Genomic DNA, 14,041 nt, shown 5'->3' with positions numbered 1-14,041 from the left:
CAAACGGGCCAATGAAATCGATTTCTGTTCACAAAAGGTTTTACATTTTTGAAAAAGTTTGATCAATTTCACTCGTTGTAAGGGAAAATTGACCTTACTTCGGGCACACCAGCCATGTTCACAGCACACTTCTATGGATTTATCTCATCAGTGCTAAAGGGATGCGGTCGTTGCTATGCATGCAGCGGCAGTAAAATTAATGAAAACCCCGACTTCGTTAGATATAACAGCCACGTCGCAGCGGCTAATTTAAAAATATACTTTTTTGTTTTATCTTCTAAAGGGTGTTCTATAAGCTGCATTCTGTGATGCTGCATCCGCAAGCTTTATAACCAAACTATGCATTTTTAAACTCACCATAGAAACATTGGAGTTATTTACTGGAGCGGCCGCTTTTACAATTCAAACTTTGCAACCACACGGCACAATCAATCCTCCAATCTCACAATCCTAAGGTAGATAATAATAATAATAATAATAAATATAATCAAAGATACAAATCAAATTGATGATTTGTGTAGAAAATGTTTGGCTTTTCCGGAAACTATAGAACATATTATTATATCGGGATGTTCTATATTAGCACCGTCCGAGTATACATTTAGGCACAATCAAGTTTTAAAAATAATTCACCAAAATTTGGTAATTAAACATAACTTGATTGACTGCCGTAATGTAGTACCATATTATGAATACGAACCAAATTCATTTTTAGAAAACGAATTTTATAAAATATCTTATGATAAAACTATACTAACAGACCGAGCGATTAGTCATAATAGACCCGATATAGTTTTACATGACAAAATTAAAAAAAGTGGGTGTGTCAAGCCTACGCAAGACAGAAGTGAAACTTCTAGTTTCAGCTGATGCTTGGCGTGGCGCAGTTCGCTGGTGTCTGAGAGAGAGGAAAGAAGAGAAGAGAGAGAACGTTCGTGAGCGGCTCCCCCACCTCAACAAGGTTTCACTTCAAAAATGCCACAGCCGAGAATCGAACCTCGCTTAACTGATTGAAAGCCAACCACGCTGAGCACCAACTGTAAGCAAAGCCGCATAAATTGATTATATTATGTAGGTTCTGAAAATATGAGAGCTTGTTATGTTTTATAATGTTACCTACATCACACCCAAAATATAATATATTTTTAAAAATAATGTACAATGTACAGAAATAGAATCCCACACAAGATCGCGTAGTGCGCTCTAGCGAACGGATATTTTATCAGAGGGAGATAGTTTTAATTTTTTTTTCTGTAAATTATTACATATTATCAAAATAAATAAATTAATTAAATAAATGTAATACAATTATCATAATATACGGATTAGATAATAATTTTAATCCAACACAATAACGCAAAGCGCGCTCTAGCGGAGTAATGTTTTATCACAGTGAGATAAGTGTTTTTATTATTTTGCAATATTATTTTCTTTTAAAAAATGTTCTGACCTACTAAAAAATAAGATATTGAATGAAAAAGGCGTTAAAAACAAAAAAATAATGTGCGATGGCCGAGAATCGAACTCGGATCAACTGCTTGGAAGGCAACTATGCTGACCATTACACCACCAACGCCAGTTGTCGGGATGAGCTAAGAAGCATTTATATGTTACTTCAAAACTTTGACTAGATCAAATGAACTTTAATCGGTGGTGGGGGTACCCGCATTTTCGTTTCGGTCATGAGTCGGTTTTACTCCGGTCCTCGAAATTGCATGACGCGCGTAAAGAAGTTTCACTTCAAAAAAATAACTTATATCATTGATGTCGCTATCCCAAATTCCTGTAATATTCAAAAATCTGTTAGTGAAAAAATAAGAAAATACACAGATTTAGGAAATGAAATAAAAAGAATTTGGCATTCTCAGACTATAAAAATATTACCATTCGTTATTTCGGCTACTGGCATTATACCTAGCTCTCTAATTAAAAATTTAGGCGTATTAGATCTATCAAAAAAATTATATATAAAGATGCAAAAGTCGGTCATTTTGAATACATGTAGGAAAACAAAAGATTTTTTTAAATATTTATGTTGAGGGATCAGTAGGATTTATAGGCCCTGTTAGAAGTTCTACCGAGCCGAACCCTCTGATATGAAAATATCTGGAGTCGGTGAATTATTTTCCCATTTGATCTCTGGTGAGTTGACGTGTTGTTCTTGTATTGTTTTGTATTTATTTTGCTTATATAATTTTTTTTTATTTATTTATTTATAATGTATTACAAAAAACATGGTAAGTAACACATTATTCCCAATGAGTTGAGATAAAACTCATTACGGGAAGTACAGACACATAAAATACATTTTACAAGGATATTACACTTTTAAAAAAATACAACATATTGAAAAGGAAAAGAAAAATAAATAAAAAAGGAAAAATACATTGTTAAGAATAGAGATTTTAGAAATACTGAGAGACATCTATACACATGAAACATAGTAAACCAACATATGAAAGCGAGCGAAAATTCACTGGTTTAAAAACATTTTCAGAAAATAATCTTTAAGCGTTTTAACTAATATTTTTTTGTTAGTTACTGATTGCTTTATTTCATTAGGTAATGCATTGTATTGTCTATATGCAATATATTGTAATGAGTTAATACCAAATTTTGTTGTGTGGGTAGACGATGCTAGGTGTATTAGATTTTGGGACCGTGTTTTGTGCTGGTGTATGTCTGAATTAAATGCTGGTTTGATGTTAGTGTGTGAGGATCTATGTATGATTTGTAATATTGTACAAGTGATATTGTATTTAGGTAGAACCGTAAAAGGAAGTATGTTTGTCTTTAAATATATATCTTTGATATGTATATCCCACGGTAGACGGTAGATATTCCTTATTGCTCGATTTTGAATCACTTGTATTTCTGATATTTGTTTTTTAGTAATAGTGCCCCAGATACTAACTAAATAACTCAGATGGGAGTGAATCATCGCATAGTATGTGGCCCTTAGTAGAGATGTAGAGAGAAGACCTTGGAGTCGGTACAGTACGCCGGTTATTGGGGATATTTTAGATTTCACATGCTCAACATGGGAATTCCACGAAAGTTTAGAGTCTATTAATAGCCCTAAATATTTCGTGACTTCTATATTTTGGAGCTTCTCAGTTCCAAGTGTGATATTCATTGGCACATAATCCTTATTACCGAAAGTTAGGTAGTGCGTTTTTTTTATATTGAGGCTCAATTTATTAATACGCAGCCAATTAGCTAGAATTGAGACATCTACATTCATTTGAGACTCCAGGTCACTCAGGCTTGTACTGTGATAATAGATTACAGTGTCATCCGCATAAAGTTGGAGGTTTCCAGAGATACCACATTTAGTTATGTCATTGACATATAGCAAGAAAAGCAGAGGCCCAAGAATTGATCCCTGTGGCACTCCACATGTGATTTTACCTAAGCCACTCGAGACACCTTTGACTTCAACAATACAAAATCTATCATCTAAGTAGCTTCGGAGGAGATTTAGGGGCTTCCCAACAATTCCCAAATATTCCAATTTCTTTAAGAGTATTTCATGATTGACCGTATCAAAGGCTTTTTTGAGATCTATAAATATGGCTGCCACATATTCACCCTGGTCTATATACTGTTGAAGGTTGGAGATAAAATCAAAGGCGGCACATTGAGTACTAGAATTTTTCCGAAAGCCATATTGTTGTGGTGTAAGGATATTATTCGCAGATATGTATTTTAGGAGTCTATCTTTGGTTATGGTCTCAAATACTTTTGAAAAAACCGATAGAAGTGATATAGGACAGTAGTTAGAGATACATGTTTTACAGTCTCCTTTGTGTATAGGTATTATCTTCGCTAACTTTAATTCATTTGGAAACTTTCCCGAGGACAGTGACCAATTAAAAAGTTCTGTAAGGTGACCCGCTAATTCTTCTTTACAAGTCTTAAGAACTGATGGTGTTACTCCATCGAGTCCCGGTGCTGCTTTCAGCTTAGTTTTAGAGATGATCCTCAGTACCTCATCTTTGTTTGTCCTAGCCATGTACAAGGATTGGCAAGCCTTCGGTTCCACAAAAACGGTATTACAGTCATCCGGGAATGACGGAATGGTAGCTGCTAGCTTTTTTCCTATTGAGAGAAAAAACTCATTAAATGCGGATGCTATTTGGCTCGGATCCTTAATTACGCAGTCATTTACCACGAGGGATTCTATTTCGTTAGTTGGTTTATGTGTTCGGTTTGATAGAATAGAGTTTATGATTTTCCAGGTTTTAGTGGGGTTATTTTGGTTTTGTTGAAAGCTGTTCGCATAATATTTGTGTTTTAGATTTCGCCTATAATTAGTAATGGTATTTCTCAATCTCTTTTTAAGTGTTACAAGAGTAAGATTACCAGGGTCTTGTTTCCACTGCTTGTGAATCTGGTTTCGTTCTTTGATTAATGTATTTAATTTGGAATCAAACCACGGAGTATTCAGTTGTACCCGACTTCTTAATCCTGTTTTTGGTGTAGTTGTACCTGATTCTATTGCCTTTTTAATGTGATAATTGAAACTTTTAAAAGGGTCTTCTGAGTTGCTTAAGTTGATCGTGAAATTGTTATCAAGAAGATAGGATTTTACTGACATACTGTTGATGATAGGTCTCATAATCCGGGATTTGGTTCTATTATTAAAACATTTTTTTAAGTTGTTCTTATAATCAACAATAAGTATATTATGGTCACTAAGTGGATCATCAATATTCGATATAGTAGTCTGAATGTTTTGCCTATTTGATAAGATGTGATCTATTAAGGTGCAGCTTGTATCAGTGACTCTCGTGGGAAATGTTTTGTTATGTATTGAAAAATTGTAAGATTGTAAGATGTTGCAAAAATTTAATGAAGAATGTGTGGATATGGATATGTCAATGTTAAAGTCTCCGAATATTAATGTATCTTGTCTACTTTCGTTCAGTATTTTTTCTAGATGTATAAGAAAATCCTGCATATTTGTGTTGGGTTTTCGATAGATAGCATAGATGTTAACTGGTTTCCTATCACTGCTACTAAGCGTTATACCTAAAAAGGAATTTTCATTTGAGAAATTTTCAATAATTGCACACTTCATAGTATCAATCACATATATTGCTACGCCGCCTCCTCCTTCGTTGGGGCGAGAAGAAAAAACACTTTTGTAACCATTCAGGGAGTAAAACTTTTCCTCTCCAATCTTAAGCCACGTTTCCGTAATGACGAGCACGTGTACAATGTACCGCGAACTTCTTACTTTTTCTTCGATCTCATCAAACTTATTACGGATGCTTCTCGCGTTCATATACATTATTCGTAGACAGTTCGTCACGGGATTATAATTCTCGATGGTGAGGCACTTATGCTCATGTATGTTACACTCCATAATCTATAGTTGCAAGGTCGTTCTTGAGTGCAGCGATGTAGGCCGGGCAGTTGTCCCTATCTCCAGTTGAGTGATCAGCAGGCTTACCAAATCTGGTGCATGTCGCGCAAACTGGTTTGATGGTGGAATTTGGGCAGGACTCACCAGTATGATTCTGTTGAGCACAATGTCCACATGTGGGTTTGGTATCTCTGCAATACTTGTATGAGTGACCAATCATGTAGCATTTGGTGCAGACAGTAAGGCCAATAAAATCTCGGACGCGGCAAATAGTCCAGCTTATAAATACTTTCTCTTGCTCGACTAGAAATTTACGTACGGTAGCGGGTACTGCGTAGATACGGTGACAAGCGTTACCTGTGCGAGCACCAGCCAGGTGACTTAGTTTACAGCCTGCAATAGTTTCTTCAATGTCTTCAACGTTGGGAATACCAGTGAGAGCCATCCTTAAAAAATCTTCGTCGGTCAGGTCCCGGGGAACATTAAAGAATATCAGTCTCGGTAGACGCTTTGACGGTAGTCGGGCCTTCAGTTTGCTCGAGTTGTCGAAGCAAGGTGCATTTAATAGCTTTTGTTGTTCGCCCGTGGTTGCCGTATTGATCAGGATGCCTTTATTTCTTATTTTTTTTATTCCCGTGACCCGAACGCCTAGTTCAGATGGCCGAATTGTATCTTCAATCATTTTTTTCGTACCGTCACTGTCCTTTGTGGCGTCCGCATCCGTTGGAAAGATGCAAACGGCAGGTCTTGGTGGTCCGACGCGATGTCCTTGTTGAGTGATTGGTGGGGGTTGGTGAGCATCATATGGCTGTTTTCGGGCGATGTCAGCAAAAGAGAGGGTAGCCTCCGTTGCCACTGCCACTCTCCGCATTACAGGCCCGAGATCAGACTCTAATTGTATGATTTTTTGCTCAAGGTGCCTTTTTTCCCTCTTCTCGTGGCGTATTTTTATTTCTGCCATTCTAAGTTGTGCTGTAACTGTAGCTAAATCCGCACGCATCGTCTCTCGCTCCAACAACAGCTGAGATACGGATCTGAAAACTTCCGATATGCACTTACATAATGTTGATTGACTAGATGATCATTTGTGGAAAAGTGAGTGGAAGGGTTAAGTTTATCCTTTGTGGAAGATTTAACCCGGACAACTAAATCGGAAGTTAAAAAAAAATAATAATCCTAATCCTACACGCAAGGTAGGTACAAGAGGGCTATGCTATCAAATCTTTTCAATCAATATTAATTTTATCTAATTCTACTTTATTTGCACTATAAAAACTTATGTACTTGTATCTCTTGTTTACTTATTTACTTACTCTCTAATGTCATTTCACAATCAAATGCCACATATATTTGTAATTCTTTTTTTAAATATTTCTACGATTTTAACTGTGACATGTTATCATTGTTTATGGTATATTTAAACCGTTGATATTAAATAAATAAATCCTATTCGTACTTAGGTTCAGCTAAGCGTAACTTAAGTAAATTTTCTATGATAAGCGTTTAGTTGTCAAAGTTTTGTCTAAACATTTCTATGATTTGTCAGCTGCATTGAGAGAAGTCAAATTGTATTTAAACTTTCCAAAAAAAACCAAAAATATTTTATTCAACCTTGAGTCTAACATAGAACATAATCAGAGTAATAGTATATATTTTTGAAATAAATCTTTTAAAAACCTTTGTCTAAAATAGGCTTTGTAGGACACATTATGGACATATTATAGAATTTTTTGAAGCCTTCTGTGATAAATCTACAGAACTTATATTTCTATTCAAACTTTTACTCATCTGCAAAACTGATTAGTAAAAGGGTAGGAATATTCTAGTAAAAAATACGGTTCGCGCTTTAACTTAACATCCTTGTTTTTCTCCATTCTTTGCTTTAAAATACAAAATCTTTTCCATGGAGATATTTTAGAAAAAAATTGCAGATCCGTTTTGCACATTGCAAATTGTAGTGATTCAAAATATTTTATGAAACCAAATTGCCTTTAAAACAACTTATTGTAGTACTACTAGGTCACATTTAGTTGTTCGTTCCCGACATTGCTGCTCATATAAACATTAGTTAAACATGTTTCCAGTGCGATGGGTGTAACATTTAAACACAATTATTTGAACAAGAAATCCTGTTCAGTGCTTCCATTCTCTCTGTGCAAAAGCTATAAAAGTTTATTACCACTTTCTGCTTTATTCGCAAAAACAGTTTTATATCGGATCATTTCATTATAATGAGTGAGCACTGCACCAACGCTATTAAGCCCCGAGTACACGGTTTGTTTGGAAGTAAAACCGAAGTAATTGCCGAAATCCTTTAACCTAACACATTTTGGTATAGCAATAGAAAATTATAGATTGGGGTCTATCTGAAAACAAAAGTGCCTACGTACATAATTATACATATCTTTTAATTTTGTACTTCTTCGGACGAAAGTTTTCTTCGGACGCCTGTGATAATTGATCAGTAGATGTGATACCATTGATTTCCTTGATTCGGTCAGTTCGAACTAGCGATGGGCCCAATCAATAAATGATCAGTGATTTGCTCGATATTTTTTACTATCGAAATATTTAGATTCATTATCATGGATAAATCGATTCATGGAAATCGTTTCTCGTATCTCGATATCAAAAGTCATTCGAAACCACAGTCCTTGGCAATCGTTTGAAGCTTAATATTTCTTTATAAATTGAAGTAGTTATGAACCTTATTTGTATTATTTATTATGTTACAATATAGATGTTTAAAATTTTACGTTTATGAAAGTCATTGGTCAGCAGCATTGAAAACAGGCAAATAATCGTAAAATTGTGTTGCGGGCTGCAAGAAAACAATGAACAAATAATTTTCAGTATGAAAACATCGGTTTAGCCAATTTTTTTTGGAAATAAATTACCTACCTATCAAAATGTTGCCATACCAGTGTACCATACAGTATACCCGGGACAAAAATAAATGCTGTCTCTGACTGAAGTTATTTATTCCGCTAAATTCCAAGTGATTAATTTGATTATTTTGATGTTTCTATTGATACTTAGATATCTAAATGTTTCGATTATTTGTTTTCCTATTGGGCACCTATGATATGTTTCCTAATAATGTCGGGTAAGTGGTATGTTTATTCCTTAATTACCAGGTGTGTGTGTGTGTGTGTGGGGGTGTGGGTGTGTGTGTGTGTGTATGCGCATTGAACAGTTCATTTTATTTTTATTTAGTTTAGTTTATATTATGCTCACCACTAATTCGAACTCGTATGCATTATCACTTCAAAACCGATCACGTCAAGTAATTCGAACTGTAAAGAGTTTTTTGTGCAAATAACAGCTAATAATCCGTTTCTTCAACATAGGTTTTTTTAAAATGTTTCTGGCTTTCAGCCTTCAAGGGTGTTCTAGGCCATCGTTTCACATTATGGAGAGATGGAAGGTGAATTTATATAATAATTTAGTTTAAATTAGCAAATTTTAAAAATACATGGAAGATTGGAGTCGAATTTAGTGAATTGCGGTGAGAAAATTTTAAGTGAGGCTTGATGGAAGAGAGTATATTTGTTTAGAGAGGCACAACCAAAAATTATGTGATCTGAAATTGAATGTGAGAAGAAACGGAATAACGTCCTTCAATAAAGGTTATCTTAAACAATTTTCTTTAGAAAATTTCTTTTTTCTCTAACGACAATTCTGTTGCTAGAACTATATCCGTAGAAGTTGTTCTTCCTTTGGACAATCAAAATTCATCTTTAGATATAAAAATAACATTTAGATAAAATAAAACTGTATGTGAAAATCCTAAAATTAAATAATATTTCAACATTTTCACACAGCAATTACACTAAAATTTGTAACTTCCTACTCAGGATTGATTGGTCATCTCTGAATGAAATTTTACTGTATCTTAAAACAAACTATTATAAGTCATGTACATGTTACGTAACAAAATGTATTAACTTTTTCTTAATGTGTTCTAACTAATCCATAAATTCAAAAAATTCAACATTTCATGATTATATTGAATTTCATAAGTTGCGCTAGCTATGCGCTGTAAATTCAGATATATGTTACAAAAATAAATAAAATAAGTTAAAAACTCTATAAAATATAAAGTTATAACTTTTTTAATTCTCATAAATCATTACAAAACAATTATTCTTCTATCCCTAGTGTTATAGTGGTAAGTGTATATTAGGATGATGTCTCTGTTGATAGTGTTCCTGATATTAACTTTCAACTATGTGAAATAGTAATTGAACGTCATAGTCGTTATAGCCTCGATTAAACTTGTGGAGCCAAAAATAAGTTCTGGTCCTGATAATATCCCACCAATTTTTTTGAAGCTATAAATAGAGGTTCAACAAAATTAAACATCCAATAATATATATTTATTCATTCAACTTAATCTCGTAGTCGAAATACTTGACCTAGGCATCATTTTTTTACCAAAAACTGTACTTCTGTATCTCATTTAACTTCTATCGCTAACCGGGCTATGTACATGTTATGTTTTCAGAGATGTGCTTTATTTCAAATAAATCCATTTCAAATGGAAATGCAAAATGCAAAATGGGTATTTTCCATTTTGCATTTTAAATGCTTTTCTAAAAACCATTTTGCATTTTACATTTTAAATGGTTTTCTCAATGCATTTTCCATTTTAAATGCTTTTTTGCAACATTCTTCCTACTATCTCCACTCATTTTTTTTCATAAGCCCCAAATATCAGTCGGTCCTCAACCTCGCTATGAGAGATAATTTACATTTGTCACGTTGCTCTCTGGTAGGAGCCCTGGCAATTGAGTGATACCATTACAAAAAATACTGATTCAAATACTGAACATGGGGCCATGACGCTGTAATATTAAATGTTGGGTAGCAGTTTCTATGTTTTTACGTTGGCAACATTAGTCCCGCGCAAATTTTTTGTGGTTTCATAATCTGTAGTCGTGGTGTTTTTGGATTTACCATCATGTAATATGTTTGTTCTACATTGATGTCCATTATTAAATGACAAAATTGTTTAAAAATTCTATAATTATATAAATAATTAATCCTATTTTTTTCAATATTCATTATGATGAAAATTTAATTTGTCTTAGTAAAATTATTGATCTAGGTATTATGTTCGACAGTAAACTCACCTTTGTATGTCATATTAATAATATTATCAACAAGGCCCTAAAGACTCTTGGCTTTGTTTTGAGAGCTGCAAAAGATTTCAATAATTTAGGAACATTTATAATGTTATATAAAACCCTTGTCAGATGCCAACTTGAGTATAACTCTACGTTATGGTCTCCATTTTTTAATATTCATTCAGATAACATTGAAAAGATTCAACGGAAGTTTCTAAGGCTTATAAATTATAAATTGCATATTCCTTTACAAAACATAAATTACAATTACCTCTTAGATAAAATGTCTCTATTGAAACTTTCAGAAAGAAGAATAAGCACAGATTTAATACTGTTACAAAGAATACTACATTTTAAAATTGACTGTCCCGAATTACTTCAATGTATCAATATCCATGTTCCCAAAAAATCATGCCGACATTTCTTACCTTTTTACTTCAATAACACCAGGACACTAGCTTACCAAAATTCTCCGATTCCGAGACTTCACAATCTCGGAAACAAATATTCTGATCTGGGTGATATATTTCATTTGAAAACTAATCAGTATAAATGTTGTATATTCTATCACTTTTATTCTTCTAGACACAAATAGACCTATGTACCCATATAACTTCTCCGCTTCTACTATTTTGTTTTGTTGAACCTTTTAAATTCAATTATATGCGTGAGGATTCATTTTTGCTATTATGTTTACATTCTACTTTATTGTATTAATTTTTAAGTGTTTACTCTGATACAAAATGCTTGTATTTTTTTAAAGAAAAGCCCACTAGGGCGTGTAATAAATAATTATTTTAATTGTTTGACCTGAGAAATCATTTTGCATTTTCAATGCATTTTGAAAATAGGTATTTTGCATTTTGCATTTGAAATGCTTTTCTAAAAACCATTTTGCATTTTGTATTTTCAAATGGAAAATTTTTGACCCATTTCCATTTTGCATTTCAAATGGTTTTGGGTACCCATTTTGCACATCTCTGTATGTTTTATAGTAAGGGTTTCCAACGATTGAAATAATATTCACACATTAAAAATTATGTACAAATCTTTAATTAGAAGCATTCTAGAATATAACTCTACAATTTGGTCAACTGTCTTAAATAATCATAATAATATCATTGAAAGAGTCGAAAGCAATTTTTTTAGTATCAATTTTTTACTTACAATTCCTTTAGAATCTATGGATTATGAGTTTTTATTACATGCATTGAAATTGTTAAAGTTAGGTAACAGAAGTTTTTTTTTATATAAAATTGTAAATTATCAGTTGAATAGCACCGATAAATTAATGTTGATTAGTATTTTTTAATGATAACCTAATGTTTATAAGACAAGGTTTTTTATGCATAGCACAAAGGATAACAAATTATTATTAGCAATAATTAGTCGCCTGAAATATTGTTTCTGGCTACAATTCTGTTATAAATAGATTACACGCCACTGATAGCTCGTATGTAATGTTAACTGATGTTTTAAATATGCCTCTGTAGAAATATAAATCTGTACTGATTAAAAATTTCTGCTACCTATCTGTACTGATATATTAATGAGATCACTGCATTACAAGTTTTTATTTCTTCTTTATTTCTTTTAATAACTTTTTACTTGTGTGTATTCTTTTTTCTTGTTAACTAATATAATCTTAATAATAATCTAATTTTTCCTTTCTTTCCATACTGTATTATGACTGTCAATAACTTTCAATAGCACAATAAGTGCCATTTAATCTAAATAAATTAATATCGATGGTCCCTATTTTTGACACCTGGGTCTTGCTTTAGTATTGAAGAAATAAAGTATTCAATTTTCGACAAAAATACAGTTTCCTCAAATACCCATTGCTAAAGAAAGCTTTCAACATTTGCTTCAATATTTTGAGACGTGGAAACACAATATTATAAAAGTATTTTTACAACTCCGAAAAGGCCACAAGAGTGTATTTTTCTGTCAAATTTATGGAAATGCGTAAACATGGAAAGTGGATTTTCATGGAAGGTTTTCATGTTTTCAAAAAAACACGCTTTAGTACGATTTTTAACCATCGTTCACAAAAAATGTACTTAGCGCAAATTATAAACTGTAACACCATTTAAGTAATGGATTTCTACTCTGATTTTTTTATGCAAAACGCATTTTCAAAGTAATTTTCTTTAACGTGTATTTCGTAGTAATAATCATTACCATTAAATTTCAACCAATCCTTGCAAAATTATTCTCGTTGAATTTAAATAGATTTTCCCAATGAACTCGATTACTGAATAGCTTCAGCGATTTCATAGCTCGATGGCGGATACATAATGTTTTGCATTGTAAATAAACATTGATTAGTGTTTATTTGATTTCACACGAACTAATCAAGGTGATATAGAATTTAATTGGCTGTTATATTTAAAGTATTTATTTAAAAAGTTTTTGTAAGAGTAAAATATGTGTATATTTTTAAACATTCTTCCCTAACCGTTGAATCATTTTGCAGTAATTGAACTAGTAGTTCTGTGAACATTAGACCACGCGTCAAAAAATAATGTTTCCAAATTTCCTTCAATATCATAAGATTTGTAAGTAGGTAATTAAATACCTACCGGCTTTATTATGAAGCAAATATTTTAAGGAACATTTAAAAAAATAATCAAATAATAAATTTAAAAAAATATCTAATAAAACGTTACTATCTTAAAGACAATTCTTTTTCAACTCTTCTTGAGGTAGGTGGGTACCAACCATAGTATTATTGAAAAGCCTCATTAAAAGTTAACCCCCTAGTCAAAGTTAGCCATCTAGTCAAAGTAAGGTTTGCTTGAATAATAAAATGGACGCGGAAGATTTTCAAAATCGGAAAGGGAACGTACAAACAAATTTACAGGCTGATGAAATGGCAAACTGTTGAGTTAAAAAGTTCTCAAAGGATGCTAGCCTTGCAGTCTGCACTGGAGTTATGAAATTAACCCTGATGTATGGCATTGAGGCATGGAACTGGTAGAAGAAGGAAGAAAGTTGACTGAATGAGGTAAAAGTGAGATTCCTTAGGCGTATTGTAAATCCATGTACGAATTTATGACGAATGAGATTGGATATGGAGATATGGATTAGAAAATATCGCACGGACGATGTGAGCTTAGGTACAGTGAAATTGGGTGATTTTGATCAATTTTCAAATTTCTTCGAAACTAAATAACTTTTCATAAAATTGTTTGTGGTGGAAAATTACTTAAATTTACTGCACACGTTTAAACCATCGAGATATATGCGAACAAAATGCGATAAAAGTCACCTTTCAGAGTGGGGTGACTTTGATATTTCCAACATTTTTAAACTTATTATATCAATAAGCCAAACCCCAAAAAAATCGAAAAAGACAACGAATATATAAGTTGTTAACATACTTATACTTAATGACCAAGAGATACTGACTGATATAGCTATTATAATCGTCGAGGAATTTAAAAATATGTAAAAGTTTTCTGTCAGAAAATTTGTAAAAAAAATGTTCATAATTCAACTCAATATATGTAACTAGAAACCAACTAATGACCACTCA

The 14,041-nt window shown here is 32.7% G+C and overlaps 1 protein-coding gene across 2 annotated transcripts in view; it reads left to right on the top strand.

Moving 5' to 3' along the window:
• Nucleotides 1-14,041, top strand: part of LOC149423652 (TWiK family of potassium channels protein 7) — a 96,363-nt gene that overhangs the window by 32,609 nt on the left and 49,713 nt on the right. The window lies entirely within an intron of this gene.

The sequence above is a fragment of the Hesperophylax consimilis genome, chromosome 5 (genome assembly GCF_061612785.1).
Source record: "Hesperophylax consimilis isolate HC1 chromosome 5, BYU_Hcon_1.0, whole genome shotgun sequence".
NCBI classification, from domain to species: domain Eukaryota; kingdom Metazoa; phylum Arthropoda; class Insecta; order Trichoptera; family Limnephilidae; genus Hesperophylax; species Hesperophylax consimilis.
The sequence above is the reverse complement of the archived record's forward strand: the minus strand, read 5'-3'. Positions and strand labels throughout refer to the sequence as shown.